We start from the raw sequence: 16,628 nt of genomic DNA, 5'->3' as shown, positions 1-16,628 counted from the left end.
CTGTTGAATGAGTGCCCATCAGCGTGTCCTGAGGGAATCAGAGATGGCTTTTCCGCTGGGCCCTGTGGTGTGGGCAGAAGCGAGGGAGAAGGACCTCAGCGTCCACTTTGTCCAGGAGCTTCTGCTGGCCTTGGGACTGGGTTCCAGCAGCCTGTGCTCGCTGCCCTCCTCCCCCCATTCCATCCTCAGGCTTTCTTGTTGATGGTCCACTGTTCAGCACTCGACCAGATGGGTGCTCCTGGTGGGCGGGGCCCCATCTCGTCCTCTCTGTACCCAGTGCCCAGCCTCATGCTGGCCCAGAGCCAGTGCTCTGGGGTTTCTCACTGGAGAGATGAACAGGGGAGAGCACTGGAGAAACCCGACAGAAGAGTTCAACCTTGAGGAGCTCTTGTTCAATTCTCCTTATTTCCCTATAATTAGAACAAATTCCCTGTTAGCTCAGTTTCCATTCCCGAAGGTGGAAGGAATTCAGGAAACTTCTCCCAAGATGCCGAGCCCCATTCTCAGTCTGACTGTCTAGACGTATGACCCGCAGGCTGCCCCCGGCCTGCTCTTGCAGAACTGGTGGGGGCCGCAGCGGCAGCTGGCGCACATTACCCTGGGGCTGGCAAGGCCTCCGTCCTGGGCCCAGGAGTGCTCACCCCAAGAGCAGCAGCCCCAGCTCAATGGCGGCGAAGGCTCACACCCTGGCTGCCAGGGCAGGTGAGGGCTGGGCTGCTGCTGCATCACACAGCCTTGGGGGCAAACTTCACTCAGAAGGCAAAGTAAATGGGCTTCCCTGGAAACATGCAGAGTGGCCACACTGGGCAGGGGTGAGGCTGTGGGGGCACTTTGTTGCTGGGCCACTTCCCCAGCTGTGTGAATCTGCTCCTGTCAGAGCTGATTTGCATGGACCCTTCTGCCCTGGGGCCTGGACCCCCTGCTGCCAGAGCTGTGTATTACTGGGGCTTCACTTCTCTGACCTCTAACCAAGCAACTGGGAGTAGAGGAAAGGGTCCAGGACAGACCTGAGTTCAGACTTAAAATGATCACATTTTAATTGCTCTGTGATCCTGGAAAAGTTATTTTCATCTACGCTATTGGCGTTTCAGCCTTCTCATTTGTAAATTGCGGATAGTAAAACCTACCTTCAGGTTCTTAGGAGGATTAAATGAGATCATATTTTATAAGATGCTCAGAACAGTGCCTGGCATATAGCTGGTTTCATGGAAGTGTTTGTTAAATGAGTATGAATGTATCTCAGCATTCTAAGTGTCCCGCTTTGAAATCTGGGGATGTGGGGTAAGTGAGTAGATGAATCCTGAGTACTAAGTACCTAAGTACCTGAGTCCTCACCTCACCACAGACTTTGGTAAGTGCCCTGCCCTCTCTGAGCTTCACTTTTCCTTTTGTACAATGGGGGTGCGTGACATGTTATTCCAATGGCCTCTTTCAGTTTGAACATGCCAGGACCCAAAAGCTTGTGACGTGGGACCCCACCATCCATCTTCAACTGTCTCTAGTCTTGCCCTGCTTTATCCTCAGCTACCCTCTGATCCCTAGAGGATCCTGGCTTTCTGAACTATAGAACTTGACCCCTTGGAAATGCCAGGGCCAGGGGTTGTCAGCATGGATTAGTTCTGGGAAAGGCGACAGCCAGCTGAATGTCCCCAGAGAGGGTGCTTATCCTGCCTAGCCCTGGAGGGGGTGAGTTAAACATTCCAATCAGCCAAGTGGCCTCAGGGGAGCATTAGAGAAAAGGGCAGTGGGAAGCTGGTGTTGGAGATCTCTTAATCCCAGGGAATTTATAGTCACCGTAAAGTGGACTCCTAAATGAGTAGGGATTTGCCTCTTCTCCCAGCCTCAACAGACTGCCTCTGCCCAGGGAGAGGTTTTAAATAGCAAAGGTGACTTGGCTTGATTTGGCCAAACTCACAGTCGGACACATTCCTCCTTTGGTTCCCAGGGTTCAGAAATAGTCTGGTGGAGGCATGGAGGTGCCTTGGGAGAAAGGAGATGCTGTGTTCTCAGGTGTCCCTGACAGGGGCATAGGCTGTGCCAAATAAAGGTGGAGGGGGCATCCTGAACTATCATGGGGCATTTTATGACTCAATGGGTCTCAGAGTTGTGTCGTCCTCCTAGATGGAGACCCCAAGTCCCATGGAAGAAAAACAGACCTCCTCAAGGTCCCTCTTGAGCAAAAGAGTGCATGGTGGAGCCAAGGGTAAGATTGGGTCTTCCGACTCTGGGTTGGCTGACTCCTCCTTAGATACACAGACTCTGCATGAGCTATAACGAGCACACACCAGTGCAATGTTTTATTCAGTGTACATTTTTCCACTTTGCCATGCGCAGGTCCTGGGCAAGCCGCAGGGAGGGTTGGAGCTGAGGTGAGAAAGAGATGAGCCAGGCTCCACCCCTGCTCTCCAGCTCCTAAAGCAGGGACTTCAGCCTTAGGATGATGAGTGTGCATCCAACCTCAGTACAGATGCTTTAGGAGGAGGTGCTGGAGGGAGGAAGGTGCTGGAAGCTGGAAAGCTGCTCCTGTTTCCTCATTTTCACTGGTCTTATCTCCCCTGTTATTCTGAGAGAGGAATTAAGGCTCCCTCATTAGCTGGGGTGCTCCCTCTGGGCAGCCTGCTACACCAGCCTCTCCTCTCCCAAAGCCCAGCATAATTGCCCTGGAGTCTCCCTTCCAGTGACAGCTTTGTGGGAAGCTGACACAGCCTCCAGCTCTCTCCAGGGCTGTCCTGGGACAGGTGCAGCCAGACAGGTTCTGGCAGCCACAGAGGTCAGTCAGGACCTGTGGGAGAAATGCAAGAGCAGGTTTCAGCTCTGAGGAAGGTGGCTCAGTCTGTTAGCCAGAGAACCCAATGTTCTAAAGCGCTGCTCTGCTGGCAGGAGGGGAAGAGGGAAGAGTAGGAAAAGATTTCTGCCACCTTGAGAGGTGTATGGGCTGGAACTTGGGCCTCATTGCTTGCTCTGACATTGTAGAGGGTGTTTAAGCATCATACACAGTTGCCACATTCCAGACCAGGACCTAGGATTATAAGCACTCCAGTGCACTGGAGTTCCATGTCTGTATCCCTTCTTGGGCGGGGAGCATTTGAGAGCTGTGTGTTGGCAAAGAAGCGTATGGGTCTGATTCATCTCAGCCTCCTTAGCTTTTAGTATGGAGCCCAGCACTTTCTAGGGTCAGAAGTGAATGAATGAATGAATGAGTGAATGAATGATTTGTGAGAGCTGAGATCTCAGAATTTCTCCAGAATGGGCCCAACCTCTCCAGCTGAGGGATGGTGGGGACTGGAGTGTGGAGCAAAGGCTCCCCTCCAGCTGCCAGTCTCCGAGAGCTCCCATACTTCAAAGGACTTGTAGATAAGAAGGGCTTTCTGGGCTAAGTGAGATCCGGCCCTCCCCTAGTCTTCCCTCCCCCGCAACCCCACACCAAATGTGCACATGAAAATCTAGCTTCCTTATCTGCCTAGGCTCAGATTTGGCACCCTGGGGCTTGAAAGGCTAACCGAGCAACTGATGGTACATCCAGATGTTCTTAAAGACCTCCAGCTGTGGCCCATGGGACATTGTTCCTTCTGAGGTGCCAGCCTCAACTTTCACCTGCATGGAGGTGTGAGGACCTGCTTGGATAGGAATGAAAGAGGCTGCCCTAGGAAAGCAGAGGATCCCAGTAAGGGTGATGGGCTTGGCTGGAAGGATCTCAGAGGAGGGAAGAATGCTAGAGGACAAAGAAATTGGAGGATGAAAGCCCCCAGTTTGAAGGGTGAATTCCCTACATTAGACAGAGTCCTTAATCCACGTTTGAAGAGGGGATATGATTGGATGGCCAGAGGATGGGCGGCTGAAATGGATGGTGGTCCATTCAGAGATTTATAGGATGCTTCCTTGGACTCTGTGCAATGAATCAGACCCAGCCTCTGTCCCCAAGGAAGGAGCTCACAACACACAGATGATGACGCCACTGTTGTGATTCAACTTGGAGATGGGCCTTGAGACATGGAGAGGGTTGTGGCTACATGCTGAAGACAAGACTAAGCAGAATTCTCACTGAGGTTCAGGGGTCACTCCACTGGGATTTGAAATCCTTGCAACATGTCACGAGCCACTTTGAGGTGAAATTCAAAATGAGCAAGTATATTGGTTGAAGTTAATGCCTTTTTAAAGCAGATTTCAGTATGGTTGAGATATTATGGGCATAGAACTTTATGAAAAGCTTATAGTAAAAAATTAAAAATTGGAAAAACTGTACGTCCTCATGTAGTTTGTGTGTGAATTGAAAACCTGAAGGGAGGACTACTCTCTCTACAGTCTTTTGTTCAATACAATACAGATGAAGATGATTACATACAATCTCTTCAGATAAGAACACTTGGGTTCAGGGAGGTTAAGTAACTCATTCAACATCTCACAGCCGAAGTGGCAGAGCAGGGATGTGCTGCCATAGCTGTAAGTTGAAAGCCAGCTGATTTCTCTTCTGTCGCTGGATCTCAAACTTTCAACAGAAGTGCCACTGGTACAAGTCCTGGAATCAGAGTCAGCAGAAACGAGATGGAAAGTCTTAGGCCTGCACAAAGCCCTGGAAGCAGGAGAGTGGGGTCACCTCAGTGGAGAAGTGGTTATTGTTCTCTCGTGACTGAGGAAAGCCTTTGCTTAAGGGAGGAGAGGAGGATGGGTGAGGAAGGAACAGCCAGTTCCTCTACTGCTGCTGCTGAGTCGCTTCAGTCGTGTCCGACTCTGTGCGACCCCATAGACGGCAGCCCACCAGGCTCCCCTGTCCCTGGGATTCTCCAGGCAAGAACACTGGAGTGGGTTGCCATTTCCTTCTCCAATGCATGAAAATGAAAAGTGAAAGTGAAGTCGCTCAGTCTTGTCCAACCCTCAGCAACCCCATGGACTGCAGCCTACCAGGCTCCCCCGTCCATGGGATTCTCCAGGCAAGAACACTGGAGTGGGTTGTCATTTTCTTCTCCAATAGTTCCTTTATAGAGGGCTTTAAACACCAGACCTGGAGCTGCCCCTGTAGAGAAGTGATGCCCGGCAGCTGTTTGTTGGAAATTACTACAAACCAACAAAATGCAAAAGAACCTTGGTATGATAGGGAGGAAAATAAGGCTTGAGTTACTCGAATCCCGTGTCTGCTGCTTTTTTGAACAGAATTTATGGCAAGGGCTTCAGCTAGTAGTAACATTTATTAACTACTTGCTTTGTGCCAGGCATGTTTCTAAGAAAATTACATAAATTAACTCATTAATCCTCACAACACCCCCGTGAGGGGGATACAGCTATGGACCCATTTTACATACGAGCAAGTAGAGGCAGTGGTTGTGTACCTTGAATAAGTGACACATTCTCTAGGTCCCAGATTTTACACTTATAGCATAGAGCAGGCATCCCCAACCCTTGAGCTGTGGACAGGTCCTGGTCCACGGCCGGTTAGGAATCAAGCCGCACAGCAAAAGGTAAGCGGCAGGACTAGGGCGTGAAGCTTCATCTGCTGCTCCTCAGTGCGCCTCATCGCTCGCATTACTGCCGAACGACCCTCCACCCTGTCCGTGGAAAAATTCTGAAAAACAGTTCTCTGATGCAAAACATGTTGGGGACCACTGGTGTAGAGAACTGAGTTAAATGAGATAACTCATGTGAACATTGTCCACACCCAGTCGGTATGCGAGAAACATTTGTGGAACCATAGTCTGACATGAGTAATGAAGTGACAAGGCCAGTGTTTTGTGATGCCAAACTCTTTGATTCCTTTGCTGCTCCATCCCCCATCCCAGAGGTCTCGCATGTAGTAGGTGAGCATTCAGTATGTGGTTGAACCAATTCAAAAGTGGTTGATGAAATCTTTGTGAATTCCACTGTCTGCCTGGGTCCGACTACTTCTCTGCATTCCACCCAAAGAAGGGATGGGATGTGTTTTCTTGAGGTGGGAAGTCCCCCACCAGACACTGCTTCTCTGTCTCATGGGCCTGATCTCAAAGAGGAAAATCTGTATGCAGCCTCAGGGCAGAGGTGGCGGGGATCCCCTGACGAGGTTATGCTTTCCTTCCTGGTGGTATCAGCCCTTGGGCAGGGTGGATCCCCTCTCTCTCTGGGTGGTACACGCAAGACGGGTCGGCTTGTCTGAGAGCCAAGGGTGGATGGGGAGCGCGTGTGCCTCCCCTGCCGGGTGTGTGTGTGGCAGCGTGTGTTTGCCTTAGTGTGAAACAATCAATCTTCATGCCCGTTGCCTTCAAGAAGTGGATTATCTGGTTCTTCAGAAAGAACATCACTCAACTAAGGAAACGAGTGGTGCGCAATGTCAGGCTGGAGATTCTGACTGTGGGTGTCAGACAGTGGGTGTCCTGCCTGTGCTCTTTGCAGGGAGGTCTTGCTGCCTGCCGGGGGCTTCCCAGGTGGCGCTAGTGGTAAAGAACCCACCTGCAAATGGAGGAGACATAGAGGTTCAGGTTGGATCCCTGGGTTGGCAAGATCCCCGGAGGAGGGCGTGGCAACCCACTCCAGTATTCTTGCCTGGAGCATCCCATGGACAGAAGAGCCTGGAGAGCTACAGTCCATGGGGTTGCAAAGAGTCAGACACGACCGAAACAACTTAGTACCCGTGCTAGGGTTGCTAAGAACTCGTAACAAGACCCTTAGGACAACAGCCAGTCTTGCAGGAGCCCTGGAGAGAGGAAAGTGGGAGATGAAGCTGAAGCGAAAGGTAAGACTATGGGGCAAAGAGGCTGGAGAGAAAGAACTGCTGGGCAGGGAGAGCAGGCACACAGCGTCCCCAGCCTCCATCCATCCTGCGGCTCTGGTGCAGTGGGAAGTGCGTGACCCCTGACTTCGCTTACACCTGGGGCTTGCTGCAAGCCGCGGGGATTTGCCCGGAGCCCGGTCAGTGCAGAAGTGACCAGGGAGGGTCTATCCCCACTGCGCTGGGAGCAGTGAGGTGGGTGGAGTTATTTTTAGAGTCTGCCTTTGGGCTGAGATTACAGCACCTGGAGTCAGCCAGACCCAGCCGGGTGCACCCCTCCCTTGGGCCTGCTGAAGGATGCATTCTAGGCCACTTTGGCTTTTTCAGGAAAGCCCAGCTCATGCTGACCTGTCAGACCTGCCAGACCCTCCCCCCAGGCTCCTTGGAACCTTCCAGCTGGAGTCTGTTTGCTCAGCTGGGGTGGGGGTAGAGTATGGGTGGGGAGGGGCTGCCCTCTGGGTCCTGAGGCTCTGGCCAAATATCCTTAGGCCACTTGGAAGAAGCCCAGAATGATGGAAAGGGGCCTGCAGACCCAAGAATAGGACGAGGAGTTCTGGGCTGCTGCATTCCAGCTGCCTGGTCTCTAGTGGGTCTCCTGGCCTCCATGAACCTGCATTCCCTTATCTGTAAAACGGAGAGGATAAAACACACAGCAGTCTTTTGGGAGGACAAAATCTGATGATACCCGAGAGTAAGCAGCCTAGCGCCTGACACATAGTGGAGACTAAACACGGTAGTTCCCTTCCGTTTCTTCCCTGTCCCTTTTCTCCTGATTTCTCACTCGGCAGACTCATTAATCATTTTTTAAAATTTTAATTCGTTTATTTTATTGGAGGTATAATTGCTTTACAATGTTGTGTTCATTTCTGCTGTACAGTGAAGTGAATCAGCTATATATATTTACGTATATGTGTTTATATATCCCCTCCCTCTTTGACCTCCCTCCCTTACCCCCCATCCCACCGATTTAGGTCATCACAGAGCACCAAGCTGAGCTCCCTGTGCTTTACAGTGTCTTCCTACTACTATCTATTTTGCACATGGTAGTATATTTATGTCAATCCTAATCTCCCAATCTGTCCCTTCCCTTCCCTTCCCCAATTGAGTTCGAGTGTCTGTTCTCTACATCTGTGTCTCTATTCCTGCCCTGCAAATAGGTTCATCAGTACTATTTTTTTTTTTTTTTTTTTAGATTCCAGATATATGCGTTAACACACGATATTTGTTTTTCTCTTCCTGACTTACTTCACTCTGTATGACAGGCTCTGTGCATACATGCTAAGTCGTTTCAGTCGTGTTCAACTCTTTGCGACCCCATGGACTATAGCCTGGTAGGCTCTTCTGTCCATGGGATTCTCCAGGTAAGAATACTGGAGTAGGTTGCCAGGCCCTCCTCCAGGGGATCTTCCCCACCTAGGGATGGAACCTGCGTCTCTTTTTTTTTTTTTTTTAATTTTATTTTATTTTTAAACTTTACATAGTTGTATTAGTTTTGCCAAATATCAAAATGAATCCACCACAGGTATACATGTGTTCCCCATCTTGAACCCTCCTCCCTCCTCCCTCCCCATTCCATCCCTCTGGGTCGTCCCAGTGCACCAGCCCCAAGCATCCAGTATCGTGCATCGAACCTGGACTGGCAACTCGTTTCATACATGATATTTTACATGTTTCAATGCCATTCTCCCAAATCTTCCCACCCTCTCCCTCTCTCACAGAGTCCATAAGACTGTTCTATACATCAGTGTTTCTTTTGCTGTCTCGTACACAGGGTTATTGTTACCATCTTTCTAAATTCCATATATATGCGTTAGTATACTGTATTGGTGTTTTTCTTTCTGGCTTACTTCACTCTGTATAATAGGCTCCAGTTTCATCCACCTCATTAGAACTGATTCAAATGTATTCTTTTTAATGGCTGAGTAATACTCCATTGTGTATATGTACCACAGCTTTCTTATCCATTCGTCTGCTGATGGACATCTAGGTTGCTTCCATGTCCTGGCTATTATAAACAGTGCTGCGATGAACATTGGGGTACTCGTGTCTCTTTCCCTTCTGGTTTCCTCAGTGTGTATGCCCAGCAGTGGGATTGCTGGATCATAAGGCAGTTCTATTTCCAGTTTTTTAAGGAATCTCCACACTGTTCTCCATAGTGGCTGTACTAGTTTGCATTCCCACCAACAGTGCAAGAGGGAAGCTGCGTCTCTTGTGTCTTCTGCGCTGGCAGGCAGGTTTTTACCACTGGCACCACCTGGGAAGCCGTGACGGACTCTAGAGTCACTCATTACTATTCTGATAGATATCACTGAGCGCCATTGCAGCACGCTCTATAGATGCTGTGGTGAGTGAGGGGGCCCTAGTCCTTGAACAGCTTATGGCCTCAAGGCCAAGACAGAGAGACAAAGGCAATGCCACACAGCAAGTGGAAATAAGACCACCTTCAAGACGTGCTGCCTGAACGGATCTTAAGGTCCCCTCAGACCTTCCTGAGTGGTCAAATGCCCTCTGCTTCCCTTCATCCTTTCAGCACTGTCTCCTCCGTGAAGCCATCCAGGCTTTCCCCTGACCTCTCGCAAGGCACTGTCCTAAATGCTTTACCATCCAGTGCTTGGAATGATGCTGTGAGATGGGTAACACCATTGCCTGTTTATGGATAAATTGCTGGGACTTGGAGAAGTCAGGTACAGCAGCAGGATGTCATTTGAATTCAGCCCCTTGTTCAGGATCCCAGCTCTTTCCACAAAGCTAATTGCCCTCTGTCTCAGGCCTTCCTTCTACCTGGGGCCCTCTCAGAGAAGTTATCACTGGCTTTTTAATGATTTGTTGTCTGAGCTATTGTCCCCACAGTCTAGACGCCCTTCAGGAACTGGGCCATATCTGATGCCACCTATGATCCAGGGCCCGGTGTCCATATCTGATGCCACCTACGATCCAGGGCCCGGTGTCCGTCTGGCACAGAGCAGCCATCAGTGCACGCTGGGTGAGAGGACACTGGGTCAGAAGCACATCACGACTGTCTCCCCACTTCCGCTGGGCAGAGTCTGTGATTAGAACACTCTTCTCTCTGGATGCCCCCGGGCAGCGTGACCCCATGCTGTTGGCCCAGGTCCCTTCCTCAGCCTCCTTTCTTCTTTGTCCCAGGTGCTCTGGGGCCAGCAGGATGCGACAGGACTGGATGTGTGCAGGCCACACATGTCCAGCCAAGCTGGCCGACCCAGGAGGCGAGGACGAGAACCTACTGAGGTAGGGTGAAGGCCGGGGGCCGGAGACACGCCTGACAAGAAGTCACACCTCATCAACCCAGTAAACCTCAGCAAGGCCTTGCTAAGGAGCTTAAGGAATTGAGGGCTGGGACAAAGTGCTCTGAGAATGAGGCCCCCAAAGCAGGAAGAAGGTCTGGCCAGCTCCTCAGACATGGGTCCGTCCCTCTGTTGTTGATGTCGGAGTGGCTGCTTCTCCTCCCCTGTCAGAGCCCAGCTATGCTTGGCTGTTAGTTTGGATCCTAGCAGGCCCTGAGGCTGAGGGAGCCTGGGAAGGAGCACCCCTCCACCCCGGGGTGGGGGTGGGGAGTAGTGACTGACAGGTTGTCAGGGGGCTGACTTTTGGATGGGAACTTGGGCAGATCAGACAGCAGCTGAGATCCCAGGGGGGGACTGGCCCTGGTGATGGATGTGCTGAGTCCTGTCTATCTCTGCTCTGCCCCCCTTGCCCACCCCCGCAGCTCCCATCCCTCCTTCTTGTGCTCTCCTTGGTCACTGGCCAGCGGTGCTGGGGCTGGAAGAGCCAGCAGATCCATCAGGCACAGGATGCAGGGAGGCTGGCGTCATCAGTTCATGAATCGGCTCAGCTCTGGGGCTCTTGTCAGTGGGAGCCAGCACAGCGGCATCTGGAGTATGTACCCCAAGGGTATAATACATGCAAGGGAGAAAGGGGCCGCTGGGGCCAGACAGACCTGGCCTCAAACCCTGGCGCCACCACTTCATCAGCCCTGTGACCTGGGGCAAATCACTTGACTTCTCCAAGCCTCAGGGTTCTCCTTTGTAAAACAGGGATAATGGAACCTGCCTTACCTAACTCACAGGTTGTTGAGAGGATCAAACAAGCGAAAGGGTTCCCAGATTGCCTACTGGTGAACTTCCCTGGTGGCTTAGTGGTAAAGAATCCACCGCCAATGTAGGAGACGTGCGTTCAATCCCTGGGTCAGGAAGATCCCCTGGAGAAAGAAGTGGCAATCCACTCCAATGTTCTTGCCTGGGAAATTCCACGGACAGAGGAACCTGGAGGGCTACAGTCCATGGGGCCACAAAAGAGTCGGACACAGCTTAGTGACTAAAACACACCACCATCACCAGTGGACATTCCCATTACCGCTGAGCACACAGTGGGCTTGGGGCAGAATCCAGCTCCCATCTGCCTCTCTGCCTCCCAGACTTGTTCTTCCTCTGTACTAGCCTAGGCTTCAGCCTGGTCTGGAGGCAGAAGAATAGACTTGATGACCTTGAGAGTTGAGCCCCTCCGGGTCTGCCTGATTCAGTTCCAGGGGTTGGGAGCACATAAGAATTGGAAAACTGCTTCGTTTGTTTAGCTGATTACATGACTGGTGAGTGAATGTGGCTGATGAAATTGTACCTTCCCATGAATTCTTAAGCTGATCACTAGAGGCTCATCTTGAAGGGTGTTTTCATGGGGGAGGAAGCAAGCAGAAGTTCCAGCCATTGAGTGACTTGCAAACTTTAGGGGGAGAGGCAACACCCATTAAGAGCTATTAGCTAAGAACCCAGGGCAGATAATATATTAATGCCATGTCTGATCTGTTAATAACAGTATCCCCAGTGCTAATGCTCATCACCAGCATTCAGTCAATTTCTGTCAAGGGAAGGAATGCAGAACGACTGACATAGACTTTGTGTGTTACCCTAAGCCACGTGGCACTGCCATGCTCCTGGGAGATTTGGTGAAAACTTGCTCTGAACCTCAGGCTGCTCATCTGTCCCACAATTTGTCACACTTCTCATCCCCTGCTCAGGAGAGGGCAACTTCCTCCATGTTGTGTTAAACCACTAGACCCACACACAACATATTGTCCTTCTCCTTTTTCTACAAAAATGTAATTGCCCTGAGAATTTTGCCACCACGTTACTGAAGATTTGAGGGTGTCACACGGGAGGGGCCACTGGTTTTACCAACTGAGAAGGTAGAACTCCCCACCTTCCAAACTCCAAGTTCTTGACCTGTGATCCCTCTCCCCAGGCTTCTGGGAAATGTCATTCAGGGGGTCTCCCTGCCTCTTCCTGCCCCAACCCACGGTTTTCTTGCAGGGAGGAGGGCTTTCAGTCTGCCTTCCCCAGGCCCCAAAATTCCAAAAGACACACTATTCTCATTTAATTTCTCTTCCATGTGAATCTCCCAGGCCTTGTGGACCCGAGGCAGGTTAGGACTCAGGGTAGAGAAGCCCTTTCTAAGGTTCTAAGTTGGAGAGTTCTCTAGAGCGCTGAGCTCCCTGTCAAGGGAGGTAAGTCAGCTCAGTGAGGCCGTAGAAGCTCCTCCAGGGTTAAGATGTCAATCCCAGCTCTTTATTCAGCCTGGGGGTTGAAAAGGTCATGAAGCTGGGAGGCATAGAACCCATGTTTTTGGCCCCAGCTCTATTACTGTCAACATGCTGCTGCTGCTGCTGCTGCTGCTAAGTCGCTTCAGTTGTGTCCGACTCTGTGCAACATGAACCTGCTCAAAATCCCACTCCATCCCTGTGCTTCAGTTCCTTCATTTGCACAATGCAGTGAGGAGCAGAGAATGAGGAGGGCAGACTGCATGCTCTTTCAGGGTCCCTACAGCTCTGAATCACTGCAGTTTGCTGGTATCTCAAGAGTGGAAGGTGATTTGTTTTTCCTGCAGCAGAAACTGAGTGTCAAGTTTGTGGGGAATTGAGAAAGACTACATCTTAGTGCTCTGGCTCTGGGCCCAGTTGGGCCTCTGTCTGGCTGCTGCAAGGGGGATGGAGGACCCTGGACTGTCCTCTGGTCTGTGGAGAAAGTGAAGCTGGCCCTTGGTGTCCAGCATGGACTGGGCCCAGCCATGCTGACGGCTCTCCAGCCTGTGCAGAGAGAGCATGGCAGCAGCGCAGAGCTCGGCGGCCTCTCTCCAGGGGGCGGGGTGGGGAGCATCTCTCTGCATCCCCATGCTGCTGAGGTCACAGAGGTGAGCTCTGCTCTGTGGGTGAGACTGGGATATGGAGGTCGTTCCTGTCTGTTTTATTCTTGCAATGAGGGCTCCATGGGAGGATATGGGTAAACAGGGCTCTCTCTGACTCTCATTGAGACTAGTCCAAAACTTTTCCTAAGTTCTCCAGAGATCTTTTCAATTACAGAAACAGTTAGCTACTCAGTGGTATCCAACTCTTTGTAACCCCACGGACTGTAGTCAGCCACGTTTCCCTGTCCATGAAATTCTCCAGGCAAGAACACTGGAGTGGGTTGCCATACCCTTCTCCAGAGGATCTTCCTGACCCAGGGATCAAACCTGGGTCTCTGGCATTTCAGGCAGAGTCTTTACCATCTGCACCACCAAGAAAGCCCGAGAATACTGGAAAGGGTCGCCATGTCCTCCTTCAGGGGATCTTCCTGACGCAGGGCTTGAACCCACATCTCTCTTTTACATCGTTTGCATTGCCAAGCAGGTTCTCCTAGTGTCAACTGGGAAGTCTCTTTTTAATTATCAGTAACATTAAAAAAAAAAAAAAGAAAAAACAGCTCCCACATGCCAGGTTCTGTGTTGGGCACTGAGGTATAGCAGTGAATAAGAAATGGCTGTGGGACTGCTCTGGTGGACCTGTGGTTAAGACTGCATGCTTCCAGTGTGGCGGATGTGGTTTCAATCCCTGGTCAGGGAACTAAGATTCCATATGCCATGCAGCACAGCCAAGAAAAAAGAGAAAGAAATAGCCTTGGCTCCAGCCCTGTGGTGCACCCCACCACCCACCTCTGCTAGTTTCTGGGACCCCACCAATGTGGAGCACACCTTCCCTGCCATCCAGCCAGAGGGCAGGTAGCTTGGCCAGGCGGGGAGAGACCTGAGAGTGTTTAGAGCTGGAGGGATTCTACCTCGTGGCCAGGAAGTTCCCTCAGGCCCCCGAGGAGCCTCTAAAGCAGCACAGCATTGACCTAAAAGACCACCCACTCTTCCTGGAGATGAGAAGTGTTTGAACGCAGGGTCAGCTGTGGCCATGATCTGGAGGGACTGAACGTGGCAAAGGCAGACTGACTGATGCTTGGGGAGACCAAACCAGTGGAATCCAAGTCAAGCACAGTGCAAGGGGACTCTGCGTACAAGTCAGAAGGAACATCATTCAGAGCAGTGATGCAGTCAAAAGTGCTGAAAAATAAATCGGCCTATGGTTTAAGCCTGAAGAATTGGTGACTACAAGTTTTTTGCTTTTGACTGGATCTATGAATAACAGGGAAGCAAAGCAGCGGTCTCTTTCACACCACTTAATGTGTCCTTGGGTATGGCTCTACATTCCTTGGATTTGGAAACAGTGGGATTAATCTTTCCTTCCTAAAATACTTGCCAATAAAAGACTTTGAAAACTGGGGAAAAGAAAGATAGAAAGAAAGGAGGGAAGGAGGGAAGAAAGAGACAAGGAAGGAGGGAAGGGAAGAAGGAAGGAAGGGAGGAAGGAAGAGACAAGCATTACGATACAAGGCAGTCCATTCTCTGACAGGAGCCCACAGAAGGCTATGGGACAGAGGGGACTGGTACCCAGATGTGGCAGAGCCAGACAAAAATTCTGAAGTCTAAGCAAGAATTTGCTTGATTAAGGGAATGTAGGGATGAAACTGGCCTGTTCTGGGGAGAAGGAGCAATGCCTGCAGAAACCTATCATAGGGAGAGGGCAGGGTTCATTCTGAGCCCTGCAGGGGCTGTTTCTTTCACGAGAAAGACTGGTGTAGAGCAAGAAATAGGAGTTGGGGAGGAGTGTTCAGGACATGGGAAGGAACCGAGGCTGGAAAGGAAGGGCCCAGAATCAGGCAGGGTCTGGAACCATGAAGGTGGAGGAGGCTGAATATTATCCTGCAGTGGGAGCCAGTGAGAGCTTTTGGCTGGAGTGACATGGTTGCATATGTAATTAGACATGTCAGCCATGCTGTGTGGAAGATGGACAAGAGGGAGAGGGGTCTGGGGACAAGTTGGGAGACTGGTTCAGTGAATCAGATGCAGGAGGAGGATGGATGGGCTGCAGTAGTAGAAACAGAACTGGAGATAAATAGTGAGGCTGTGGAGGTGGAATCAACAGGACCTTCGTTCCCATGAACTCTGAATTCTGAATCCTTTAATTTTCCAAATTCACTGTATCTTTTAAGCCATTCAATCATTACATCCACCAACACAGTAACAGTAAAGGAACTAATATGGAGTCATTTAGGTTTTATTTGTGTAGCTTTGGAAATTGGTCTTACCACTCACCATCTATCATGACATAATAGGAAATCAGAACTTTGGATCATCAGAACCTGTATAACTTTGCCTCACTTAGTCAATATAGCCTAAAGCAGAGAAACCTGATATTTTAGTTATCTGAGTTGTAGCTGGTCACCAAGATCTGGTCTCTCTTATCTCTGGCATCACCCTGCACATGGTTGTCTGCATGACAGTCAGAAAGCTCTTTCTAAAATGAAAATTGGATCTTGCCTTAAAATTCCATGGTAGTGCCGGGGTTCCTTTCTCCTCTCTCAGCACCCTGTCCCTCAGTGGGCCTTGTCCACACCCAAGGATACCACCTCTGTGCTATTTATTCTCAAATACGTCTCATGGTCAGAATGGTATCCTGATTTTCAGCCTCCAGATTTTACCTGACAGCCTTAACTTGATCTTCCATCAGACCCCTGTCACCCAAACCCCGCATCTCCTAATGCTTCCCAGTGTTGTAAACACTGGTACTAGCTGGGGGAAATCATCCCTGGTCATCATTTTTCCTCTCTCTTACCTCCATGCTAAAATCATTCTGATTTACCTGCTTCTCTCCAACTTTGCTTTCAAGGCCCCCACCCTCGAATCTAAACCCCCATGTTCTCTTGCTGGGATCCCTTCAGGAATCTTCCCTCTGGAATCCCTGCTCTTGTCTTGCTGTTCTCTATGCCAATCTTCACACAGCAGCCAAAAGGAACCTGTTTTAAATTTAAAAGATTTAAAAAAAAAATATGGATTAATTTTAAAGTCTTTATTGAATTTGGTACAGCGTTGCTTCTACCTTATGTTTTGACTTTTTAGCTGAGAGTTATGTGAGATCCTAGCTCCCTGTGTGCTGTGCTCAGTCGCTCAGTCGTGTCCAGCTCTTTGCAACCCAATGGGTTGTGTCCCGCAGGCTCTCTGTCCATGGGATTCTCCAGGCAAGCTCCTGGAGTGGGTTGCCATTTCCTCCTCCAGGGGATCTTCCCAACCCAGGGACTGACCCCGAGTCTCCTGTGTCTCCCGCACTGGCAGAAGGATTTATTTTTTTACCACTGAATCACCTGGGAAGACTTCTAGCTCTCTAACCAGTGTTCAAACCCACACCCCCTGCATTGGAGGGCGAAGTCCCAACCACTGGACCACCAGAGAAGTTCCCACAGGGACTTTTTAAAACATAAAATGGATCATGCCATTCTCCATCCCTCTGCTGAAAAATCAAGTATCACTTCCCACTTCTCGTAAAATATCACCCAAAGTTGACAGGGCCCAGTATGATCTGGCCCTTGCATACCTGTGTTGCATTTGTAGCATATCAAGTCAGCTATGCCAGAACTACATTTCCCAGAATTCCCTCTGCTGCATAACCCAGGTGTGCAAGGCACATGGAGAGGGTTTGCTGGAGGTTTAGAAGGAGGAAGCGAAACAGCAGTCTTCTACACTCCACGCA

General features: G+C 50.3%; 1 pseudogene; it reads left to right on the top strand.

The window, feature by feature from the left end:
• The first annotated feature begins 228 nt into the window (after positions 1-228).
• Positions 229-14,186, top strand: LOC129656488 (nucleoside diphosphate kinase B-like; annotated as a pseudogene).
• Positions 14,187-16,628: the final 2,442 nt, after the last annotated feature.

This window comes from Bubalus kerabau, chromosome 6, assembly GCF_029407905.1.
Source record: "Bubalus kerabau isolate K-KA32 ecotype Philippines breed swamp buffalo chromosome 6, PCC_UOA_SB_1v2, whole genome shotgun sequence".
Classification (NCBI taxonomy): Eukaryota; Metazoa; Chordata; class Mammalia; order Artiodactyla; family Bovidae; genus Bubalus; species Bubalus kerabau.
The sequence above is the reverse complement of the archived record's forward strand: the minus strand, read 5'-3'. Positions and strand labels throughout refer to the sequence as shown.